The 12514-nt window shown below is 42.6% G+C and overlaps 1 protein-coding gene across 1 annotated transcript in view; it reads right to left on the reverse strand.

The window, feature by feature from the left end:
* Aagab (alpha and gamma adaptin binding protein) overlaps positions 1-12514 on the reverse strand; it is a 42821-nt gene that overhangs the window by 8243 nt on the left and 22064 nt on the right. The gene's annotated exons all lie outside the window — the stretch shown is intronic.

The raw sequence follows: 12514 nt of genomic DNA on the forward strand, positions 1-12514 counted from the left end.
ACCATCTTAGGACACAGGCCAAGGAATCTCAATATTTAGCAAATATTCCAGAGGAGACTGGGGATCAGAAAGTTAAAAAAAAAACACAAAACCCTGCCTTGGAATAGAACATGAAAGCCCACCCAGGAGTCTAAGAGCAGAAATGCCAAAGACTCCCCTCTCAAAAACACAACTTTCCCCACCTTGCTTAAAGAAACTGTTTTTGCTTGGTTCAATGTTTTTAAAAATTCTGTCCACATGCACCCACTGTACAACTATTCTTCTCACGAAAAGAATTACATAAATCTTGTTTGCTAGACATTTTTGTCTCTAGGACTCAAGGGGTGGAAATACCATTCCTATTAAGAAGAACTTACTCGTCTCTGAGATTGCTGTTGAAATCTGCTCTAGCATCTATGGTTTCATTGACGCCACAAGATACTAGACTAGGAAGGAATAAATGACTTTACCTGTTCAACTTCTGGATCTTCAGGGACACAGCGAGGGGAAGCTGTTATGTGAAACAGATTACTCTGAAAGGCATAATAAGACGAGTAGTTCTTCCTCACCCATGGGGGATCTGAGGCAGGAAGACAGGATGTGGCTCCCACTAGGTGGAAAGGAGGCATGACAAGGTCCTGGGACACATGCACAGAACAATTCTCAGAGCCCTGCACACTACGGCCTTCCTGTGAGAGGTCTCTAACAGGAGGACCTGGATGTGGCACCAGCACGGGAAGTATAAAAAGGGACAGTCACCGTTACGCACACTCACTACAGTGTCTCCTCACAGCAGCCCACCTTACACTGCAGGGTGTATTTTTACCTTCTTCCTTTTTCCCAAGTTCACTCTGCATGGCTCATTTGTTCCCTACCCTTCCGTTTTCCCCCTACTTTTAATAAATGTGAAATTCTTCCACTGTTTGTATTTGTTTCATTCATTTCTTTGTTCAGGACAGAGAGAACTTAGAAATCACCTCTAAAAACAGACTCCACTACCCCAAAGCCCAGTAACAACAGAGCTATACAAAGATCCCTTAGGGATCTTTAAAACTACAGATAATACCAAACACTATCTATAATGTTCTTCCTACAGGCTAAGCATCTCAGGAATTAAAATGCTCCCAAATCCAAAACTTTCTGAGCATCAGTATACTGTTACAAGTGGAAAATTCCACACCTGACTTCACATCAAGGGCTACAGTTAAAATCTATCGCAAAGATACCTCATTATGAATGTACAGATATTAAAAAAAAAATACCCCAAATCCAAAAAATCTTCTAGTCCTACACATTTTGGATCAGGGATACTCAGTGTCTATACATACATACGATAAAGTTTAATTTATAAACTAGACACAGTTGACTCCTAAAAAATAGCTGTAATAAAATAGACCCAGTGCCGGGGATTTAGCTCAGTGGTTTGGTGGCCTGCCTTGCAAGCGCAAGGACCAGAGATCAATCCCCGTACCAAAAAATAAATAAAATAAAATAGGCCCAATTTAACAATATACTGAATATAGCTACTCTCTCTCAAAATACATATTTCCCTATACTGAACTCCTCCTTCTTCTTGTGATACTGAAGTGATGTTTAAAGAAAACACAGCTTCTCTTTAGCAGACTGCAATTGCTGGCAGCACCATTACTAAGTAAAAGTCACACACTGACAGTCAATCTGACAACCAGAATGGCTACTAAATGACTGATGGGTAGGTAGCATATACAATGTAGAAACAGTGGACAAATACGTAATTCACATTTTGGGCAGGATGGACTGGGAGACAGCAATACTTCATTATGTTACTCAGAAAAGCACACAATTTAAAAGTTAACGAGCTGTGTATTTCTAGAATTTCTAGGCTGTGGTTGACTGTAACTCAAAACACAGATAAATAGTATATCCACTGCCATTCTAAAATGCCAGCTTCAGTAAGTAGGCATCAGTGGAACAAAAGATAAAAATGATGGTGTCATGGAAAAAAAATCAAGTGGTGCTGGTTACTATTAGCAGATTCTTCCAGGTATGATCAGAAACAAAATCATTATTACCTCTAGAAGAGACTGGAACTGAGCAATTCTTAAGCCTTGGGAATGAGAATTTATTTTTAATAGGTTTCAAGAAAAATTTAAGGATGCTTAGTTATCGTTTTACAAATTAGAGAAACACTGTTATATCAGAAACCGAAAATGCATAGCAATTGATATATTATCACATGAGACATTTAGAGAATCACCAACTTAAGCCAAGAAGGGATATTTTAGTATGGGCATAAGAAGAAAAGTGTTTTTTAGTGGGGGAGGGGGCTTGTGAGTCAGGCAGCGCCACCACTGGACTAAATCCCCAGCCTGAAAAGTGCTTTTTTAATAGTATGTTTTTCCTTTAACTTTTCCATTTTTTCACTTCTCTATCAAAGCAACATGATAAATATATAAAATTTGGAGATAAAGACCTAAATTTGAATTCTGGTTCTATCATTTACTTCGTGTCTTACATTAAGTTATACATTCTCTTTATCCTAGTAGTGTCTACACTTATGCAGAGGGTGTGACAATACTTCCTCTTACGGATTACTGAAAGGGTTATAATAATAGCTAACATTTACTAAATACCAAGGATGTGCAAGGTAATGTTTTCAGTACTGAACATGAAATGCCTCTTAAATCCTCACCACAAACTACACCTTCTACAAACCAACAAAAATCAACACATTCCTTATTTATTGTTATACTCTTTTACAAAGGATTTTACTATCATCTCTTACAGAGTACAACTCAGAGGGATTAAGTACTTGCCAAAGTCACATAACTGGAACTAGAAATAGAAATCTAGGAATCTAACTCTAAATTCCATGTCTTTTCATTAAGCCCAGAGGTCTTGGTTTGCTAAGGTAAAGAGTTAAGACAACTCTTTCATAACAGCTTGATGTACAAATATCGGGCATGACACAAACTTGGATCAAGCTCAGAAAAGTGTTTATTCAGAAACAGTTCTCTTTCATCAGTCATCCTTCACCATGTCCCTAGTTTAAATGTGATTTCCACAAGACCAAGCTGAATGCTGGACTGAATACTCACGCGCTACTTCAACACCACGCGTGTACTGTTCCCAGCTCCCAGCCCTACACCTCCTGGAGGCCTCAGTCACACAAAGTTCATGACAGACAAGTGGCTGGGCCCCTCTCTCTATCCCTTCGCTGGCCCTCAAGCACATAAGGACCAGGGTTTCTCCATCTCAGCCCTACTAACTCACATGACATTTGGTTGGGGTGGGGCTGCCTCATACATTGCTGGCCCCAACCCACCAGGCACGTACACCACTGCCAACTGTCCTGAAGGGGAGGGGGTGCCTTCTGTTGAGAACCACAAATATAGATCTAATCAGGACAGAAAATTGTGAGATAAAATTCTTAGGTTTTGGAAATATCTTCCATTAAAATTTTTTTAAAAAGAATCAAGACACTTAAGATTCAACTCTGAGCTGGGGATTTAGCTCATTGGTGCCACTGCCTGCCTCGCAAGCACAAGATCCCAAGTTCAACTCCCAGTACCAAAAAAAAAAAAAAGATTCAATCTTCACTTGCTATCAGCGTTTGAAATAGCCTCTCTCTACTCTAGAATAAACTACTCCTGGTGATTTCAGGCCGTAATCACCTTTCCCTTGATGCCATGTGCTTTTGTTGTCCTGACTAGTGCAGCAGCCCTCTGGAGACAAGCTGCTATAAATACCTGTCTGACATCTATCCACCACCCTCAACTACATCAGAGACCCCTGTAGGTGTGGGCAGCACAGTGCCGAGGACATGGGGGATGCCGAACCATCCCCCATCGCCTATGTGACAACCAGAGGCCACAGGTGTTGGCCACGCAGAGAAGTCTCTACATTTGTATGTGCCACTCAAGTGCTAAGACTTTCCTGGCCTACACCCCCAAAATCTCTTAAATCATCTGTTAGAAATTTTCTGTTTCCACATTTTGGTTATTTCTTTAAAGTAGCAATTATTGGGCACCATCTTAAGTAGTTCAAGTATTTTCTATATTTAAGTCTTCTTTATATCCTCTTCCTCTCCGTACAAAACATTTTCCTTATTATTAACATGTTCTTTTCCACCTATGTGATAAATGGTGAGTGTGACCCCACTTACAACCACAACTAAGATATTTCAATTCACACAGACAAGCTATATCTAAGTTTGAATGATTTTTCTTAAACCACACCATAATATTTGGGTCAATGATGCCAAGTGCTCACTTCAGCAGCACATATACTTAAAAAAAGCAAAGAAAAGAAATAATGCCAAGAGGATCAGGAAAAGCCTATCATTATATTATATTCCACTTCTGCTTGGTGAACGGAAATGTTTCTTGTAATCACAGAAGAAAACTGACTTTCTTTTATTAAACTGTTCCTTTAGAAGGGCAAAGTTTCCAGATGATTATTAAAAGCACTCGGTGAAGCAAACAGGCCTCAGCCCTGTTTCTGCTTCTGCCCCTGGCTTCCGATTCAGGCAAGTGAACCTCAGCTGTCCTACAACACCCAGGACGTCTGCCTGTCAGTCCAGAAATGCTCCTGCTAATACTCAAAACAGATGATGAACATGACCAAGAAGACTGTTTACTTCTCTTTTTCCTGATTATAAACAAGATGTCCACTGCAGAAATTCAGAATATAGAGAAAATACAAAGAAGAAAATTAAATCACCCGAGATACTAATTACGACTTTGGGCAGGGTCTTCCTTGCGCACATACACGTGTATTCTTATAAACTGAAGGAGCATCCAAATGAGCCCAGCTTTGTACCAGCTCGGCCATGGGCCACTGTAGTCCTAGGGCCGGGGCCTGCAGCTCACTCCTGGAAATCCTCAAAGGAGGCTTTCAGGTCATCAATCACTTAGAAGCCAGGGTGGGAAATCCCGAGAGCAGTGAAACAAGACTCCACTGTGGAGAAACATACGGCTTTCTTTTGTGATTCATAACTGGTTCTACAACTCTGCCCAGAGGACGAGCCCCACAGGTGCGTGTGAGGTGGCAGCAGAGGAGCGGCACCTCCAGGGGATGAACTGGAAGAGCTCCCCTTCCTCCTGTGCCTATCGATCAATCAGCTGAAGGTGGTATTTGAAACAAGTCGCAGCATTTTATCCACACGTCATCTCCCTCATCTTCCCTAACATCTCACAGTTCTCTCTTCCTCTTTGCCAAATGACCCCCTCTCTACAAACAAATAGAAATCCGATCCATCTTCCTCTATTGTGGACGTAAGACTCAGTCAGGCAGCAGTCTGAGTATTCACGTCATTTCTTTGGTTTCATAAGGTCAGACACTGGGTTAGAAAGAGAAGCAGCCCACTGTGATCCGAGGTCAGTCTCACAGAACAGAAGGAGAGCTTCATTCTGCAGTGTCCTACAGAACTGGAAACGGGCCCAGAGACATGCACCTCATTTCCAAGATCACCCAGGCAGACAGACCTAACGAGGGCCCACTACATTAGTCATTCTTCTCCTCACTAATTTGAGGTATCTTAAGATCCAAAATTTAATTTAATCATTATTTTACACTGTCATTCACATATATATATATATTTGGGGGGTACCGGGGATCGAACTCTGGACCTTGTGCTTGTGAGGCAGGTGGCAGAACCACTAATCTAAATCCCCAGCCCTAGACTATCTTTTAAAAATTCATATAAAAAGCATTGGCCATCTACTTTCTCAGGAGAGTGGCTGGGTATGGCTAAGCCCTAGACAGACCTGTGTTTTTGGTATTCACTTCTTACTACTGTGCTGTACATTAACTGCAAAGGATTCCTTAAACTGGAATCTAGGATTTCTGCCATCAAATCTTACCCAGTACGTGGAGAGGGACACACACTAGATGGTCAACTCTTAACATTTACATTGGGAAAACAAACATTGTGAAAGATTTGTTTCCACTACTGAAATCCACTGGCATTACTACATCCAACTGCGCTGCTGAGGGGTAAGCTACAACAGATGAACTGAAAGTAAACTCCCTGGCCTTCTGAAATCCAATCTCTTGAATTACTGCTTACCACTGGGAGATCAAAGCCACAGCTGTGTAACACTTTTTAGTCGAATTCATCCTTCACTGATTAGAAAAGTAAATTGCCCCACTAGGTTCAGAGGCCTGTGAACTCTGAGAGGCTGAGACAGGAGGATCTTGGAGGCTGAGGCAAGAGGTTGCAAGTTTGAGCCCAGTCTAGTAATTGATGGTTTAGTGAGACCCTGTTTCAAAGTAAAATGAATCAGTGCTGGGGATGGAGTTCAGTGTGAAGGAAGGCCTTGGGCTCTATCCACAGTAACACACACACACACGCACACGCACACACACACACACGCACGTGGGCACAAGCACACACACATGAAAAGAAGAGAGAGAAGGATGGAGGGAGGAGGGAGGGAAAAAAAGTACAAGGTCTCAGTATTTCCCTCCCTCACCCTTCACACTCTAATAGCATTTGGTAAAAGAACTCAATTCCCAACAGCCCCCAGTGTAGACAAACCTGCTATAGCACTCAGGTGCTCAGGTGACAAAACCAGGAGCAGGAGCTGTGGGTAACCCTAAACCAGCACTTACTAAACAAGGGGTGTGAAAAATGACAATGCCACTTGAAAAAGCAAAACAACTGATCAGTGCATACAATTAGGTACAACACATAATACTTGAAAATGATGACAAGTGACGCTGTTACTGGTTTAGGTATTTACTATGCTATCATTTTTACTGTTACTTTAGGGTATAGTCCTACTTATTTTTTAAAGTTTACTGTAAAACAATATGCTGGGCTTTGTCAGCAGCAGCCTCCTACATCTTGTGTCTGTTGTGTCTCTTGATTGCATCAGGAGGCCAGGCTGAGGGACTGATTCACACCTTCTAGGTTTGTGTACGTTCATAATGTTTACACAATTACAAAATAATGAGTCATTTCTCTGAATGGATCCCCCCTCTTTAAGCCAAAAGTAACGATAATTTGCACACAACTGTAGTACTATCATTTGCCCTATTTGTTTTTGAATCCAAGATTAAAAATTTAAAGACATTACTACATATGAACACTCGTAACTCAAACTGCAGAGTAATTATCCACTGTGACTCCATGTAAAATAATTACATATAAACTATCTTCCACTCATCAGTAATTGGTAGGTATTTGTTATATAACAATCCAGGAGCTTTATCTGTACTTTGGATCAAGTACAGACAATGGAATAGGGTTAGGGCTGACACCATTCCATACAATTATTTAGAAGGCAGTAAGAGAAAAGTCATTACATCCAGTCTCATTACAGTCTTACTCATGCCAGAGCACCTGGGGGAGTTCTGTGGCCCACGACCTCACCTGGCTCTGCCAATGATTTCCTGTGTGATCTAGGTAAATCATTTAACCAAGCTGGGCACATATCTCTAATTGGCCAATAATGTGAACCAACACACTGTAATGGCAAACCACAGAAACTCCCTATCAGGAAACCTGCCATCTGGCCCCACCTTAGCTACTTATTCACTGAGAGAATACAGCCAGGAAAACCTCTCTCCTGAGGGCTTCTTTCCCATCTGTAATAGGACAAAGCCATACCCGGTGCAGGCATGCAGATTCTATACTCTTATCTGCTTCGCCCTGGTTAATTCAAAATCGCAATCATGTTACGGAAAACAATACCCCATGAAGTTCTGTAAAACAAGAATATGTAATCTGGTTGACCCAACCACTAGGAGACTTGGTAGACAGGAAAAAAAAGTGCATAGAAAAATAATGGGAAGAAAAACATGATTGTTTTCTGAGATAAGAGCCTCAAAAATTTCAGACAACTATCTTCCCAACTTGAATCAGGAACGACTGTCATTCATGAGAATTCACCATGACACCTTTTGAAAACATATCTACTTTCTGCCTGGATCATCTTTTAGTTAGGTGTACTCCATAAATCTCTGCCTGCTATGTTCAGTGGTGTCTTCATTTTATTTGTAATTGACAAACAATAGTAAGCTTTGGGAAACGTCCCTGAGTTATAGCAATCTGAGATTTGAGAAATCAAATCCTTATTTGTCTCATACATATCCTATAATACAGAATAAATCTCTTCTCAGCTTTGGCTTTTCCACATTACACACACACACACAGACACACACACACGCACACACACACACACGCACCTTCCATTTTTCCCATCTCCTTGATGACTTCACTCACTCTGAGCTAAATCTTTTCCATTTCTGCAGGAACTTTATTTACTTCCTAACAAGACCAGGACGAAGGATCGAAATGAAAGGTAGTACTAAGGCAGAGGCACAGAAAAATACACCTCTGATAAATAATTTTTACTGTGATTCTCAGTATCATGACACAAAGTAAAATAAATTTCCTTTTTCCAAAATACCAGCATAAAAAGATACTCTATCTGCTAAGAGCTAACAGGACAGTTCTTGGGTTTCTTTATGCAGTTGCTTCTAGAATGGCTTTATAAGTTACTCACAGCATTCCACCAAAACAGGGTGCATGATCATCAGCCAGGATGCCACGGAAGTCACTTGTGTAGTGGATGAAACAGCCAAGCTTTCTGCTGAGTGCAGTTGGGCCAGTACATCCTATCCACCCTTGGTAACAGTGCTTCATAGTTAAGTGATTCTCAATGGGTGCCGAACAAACCAACATCTTCCAAGGCTGTGTGTAGCACTTGATATAAATCCCTCTCCCCAACCAGGTCGCAGTGGAGCATCACCGGATTAAACTACCCCCATGACACCCTCTGATCACAAAAGCCTTACTGACATTCTCATACAGGCTATGCCTACCTGGGACTGAGGACTGAACCCAGACTTGCACTGAGCTTCATCCCTAACCCTTATTTTTTATTTTGAGAGAGGGTCTCAGTAATTTGCTAAGTTGCCCAAGCTGGGCTCAAACTTGCAGTCCTCCCCTCTCAGCCTCCCAGAGTGCTGAGCTTACGGACTTGTGCCGCCACGTCCACCTCACACAAACTATCTTCATCTGAAGGCAACTGTGAGACGCTTTGCTATAGTCACCTACCAGGTCCTCCAGCCATTCTCCTTTATGTTTTCACAATTTTGGCTACTCCTGTCTTAATTTTTAGCCAGTCAGATATACATATAGATGATTTTTCCAGCAATCTGTTTACTAAATTCCTGTTTCGCCAATGTTACAAATAACTACAACCTTTCCACAAACTCAACTTCACACCTCATCTGTAATTCCAGTTCACTCCCCTCCTACCATCCCTCCACCCAAGGACCCTCTGACACCATCAGGACTTTGAAACTTCCACCCCCGACTTTCTCTCCTCTTCTTACCCAGTTTAAATCAAACTCCACGGCCTATTATTGTAATTCGTCTCGCACGTACACTGTTGAAGCCCTCACCTCTCTCTTGCTGTGATACACACACCCAGTAAAAGCACAAATGATTTCTTCATGCCTGTGGCAATGTTGCTCATGGGTGCTAGAGAAAGTACAAACACATACACAAATGTGTACACACACACACACTGCTGCCCGGTATCACTTTAAATTTATAATCCCAAATTTCCAGGGGGCCCCTTAAGGCTGTCTGGGCAATCATCCTGCACCCTTCAATTCACCTGCTCTCTCTCTCTCTCCTAATGGCTATTTTCCATCCCCTCCCTCCTCCAATCCCAATGCTACCGCACTGTTTTGCCCTCTTAGTTGACAACGTCGCTTCCTACTTCACTGAAAACTGAGAAAAACTGAAGCTGTCGGAATAAACAGATGGAAACCCAGAGATCCCGAAGCCACGTCTCCCCACCCAGCCAGATCTGCTCTCTATCTCACCTCTTTCCAAATTTACTTCCCTCCTCCTTCCCAGAGGCAGGCTGTCCACGTGCACGCTACAGCCTGGCCCCTCTCCTACTCCAGGCCTCACTCAGCACGTCTCCTTCCTTATGCCTTTGGTTTCTCACTGTCGGATCTTTCCCATCAGCCTACAAACATGCTGCTCTTGTTCTCATCTTCCAAAATATAAAACAGAATCCTCTCGACCACAATCTTCTCACCAGCTCCCACCTATTTCTTTGCTCCTCTTTCCTGCAAAAACAACACAATTGCAAGCTGCAATTTCTCTTTCTCTCAAACCTCCTTCACTGAAACTGCTCTTCAAGGTCACCAATGACCTCCACGTGACTGAACACAAAGGTCAATCTTCACTTTTCACCTTACTTGGCCTATTAGCAGCCCTAGCATACACGACCCCTCCTTCCTCCTCTAGGACTCCACACTCCAGGTTTCCTCTCCCCTGCTGAGCCCTATCCTCTGGATGTTGGAAGGCCCCTGGGCTGCGTGCCCTTGGTCCTCTTGATCTGCTACACACTCCCTTGATGACCTCATCCAAGCTCAAGGTTTTAAATGCCACACACTCACACACCTCTCTTCTCACACTGCACACAACTGTCCAACTGGCTATTTAACATCTCCACCTGGAAGTCCAGTAGCCTTTTCAAATGTAACATGTCCCAACCTGAACCACTGATACGTCACCCTACTCCTCAGAGTCTGCTTCATCTGTGGCCTCCTCTTTTCAGAGGATGACATCCATTGTTGAGACCCAAATCCTGGCGTCTTCCTTAACGCTCTTTCTCTCACACAGCATGTCCAGGAAATCATGCTAACCTCAAAATATATCCAGAATTTGGCCTTTGCTGTAAGCCTGAACTAAGCCCCTACTATGTCTCACTTGGAATACGGTAGCAGCTTCCTAAGAGATCCTGGTTCCTCCCCTCCTTCACCACTAGTGGCACAGCTGCCAGAGCTGTATTTTTACACTGGAAGTCAGATTGTGTCACTTGTCTTCCCAAGAGTTGGCACCAGCTTCCCAGTGTACTCTGAGTAAATGTTAAGCCACTGTGATGGCCTCCTGAGCTCCAGAGTCTGCTCCTCCAGTACTTCACTGACCTCCCTTCTGCCACTAGTGAGTTCTTGGACTCCAAACACATCAGACATGCTTGGGCCCTCACTGTAGCCAGTCCCTCGCCAGGCCTGCTGGCCCTGCACACCCAAAGGGTGAAATGCTTCAGCCCCTGCTTAACTCTCAAGCTGTCAAAAAGACCCACCTTGATTATCATATCTAAAATAGTGCTGCAATATACTTAGAAGTCTCAATATTGTTAGCTCTGATTGTTTTTTCCTACTACCCTATTGTTTTCTAACACATCATGTCACTTACTAATTACTTGTACCATTTATTGACTTACAGCCTCCCAGCAGCATGAAACCTCTTCAAGAACAGAGCTATCTTGTATTTTGCTCACTGGTGCATCCCGAACACACAGACCAATGCCTGGTACACAGTAAGTGCTCAGTAGGTGGGTTTTGAATGAATACTTGAAACCAGATCTTAGTTGTGGACCAGACAGAGATCTGAGACCAAAGGAAGAAAACTCAAATGGCCAAATGCATAATCTAAGTCATGCTCTAGGAAGACAATTAGCTACTCATTAAGGCTGTATTACATCTCAGATCTTGAGGGGACCATTTAATCCCGAACTGGAGGCCTTGGCATGGTACTAAGCCACACCAGAAACAGGTTCAGAGGAAGTACGGAGGACAGCGCCACTCTTTCCACCATTTCCTGTAGGTGACTCCACGTGAGACACTGTCCTGTCCTCTTCCTCTGGCACTGTAAGTCATGGTTTAGGAATGGAAGAAAGCAGGTCAGTAAGAGGCTAAAGCAGCTTTCAAAATGCCAATCACCCTCTCATAAACGAAGCACAGACTCTCACAAGTTAGAACTAGATGACTATTATTTACTTTGTCAGTGGTTCTCAACCATGGCTACCTGCCTTGTCCTCAAGGCACTGACTTACTGTAGGTGCCCCTTCCTTCTAATATAAATGGCTTGGATCGAGACCCAGACAGCACAGGTTTCAAAAGCTTCCCAAAGGGTTTCAATGTAGGGTCAGGGATGGAAGCCACTGATGAAGACCCAACACCATTTTATATATAGAAAAACAAAAAAAGCCCAGAGATTATTAGGTCTGCCTAAGGTCACTCAGGTGGGTGGAAATTGTCACGATTCTTTGGAGAAACAGCAGTAGAGGAGAAACTGCCTTGCAATACAATAATATACAAGTGATACAGTGTTAAAGCCATAGATGCAAAACATAAAATCTAAGTTCAAATCAGGGATCTGATGGTTACTTTAAAAATCTTTATGGTCAGGCCTCATCGACCCTAACAGTTCATTCAGAATCTCTAAGATTGAAGGCCAGACCTCTTAGAGCACCCCAGGTGATTCCAGCATGCAAACAAGTTTGAAAAGTAAGGAGGTATACACTGCGTGGTGAAGTCACCTGACCTCCTTGAGCGTAGCTCACCGGAGGATTAAATAAGGTCATGGATATACACAGGAAGCGCTGTCAGCATGTCGGCCACCACCACTCCTTCTGCCACGCATTACCGTCCTTAGTGGTGTTACTTCCTTTCTTCCTTTCTGATCATTCATATATGAAAATCACTTTTTTTTTTTTTTTTTTTTTTTTTTTTTTGT

This window comes from Fukomys damarensis, unplaced genomic scaffold (assembly GCF_012274545.1).
Source record: "Fukomys damarensis isolate Sample0158 unplaced genomic scaffold, DMR_v1.0_HiC HiC_scaffold_25, whole genome shotgun sequence".
NCBI lineage: Eukaryota > Metazoa > Chordata > Mammalia > Rodentia > Bathyergidae > Fukomys > Fukomys damarensis.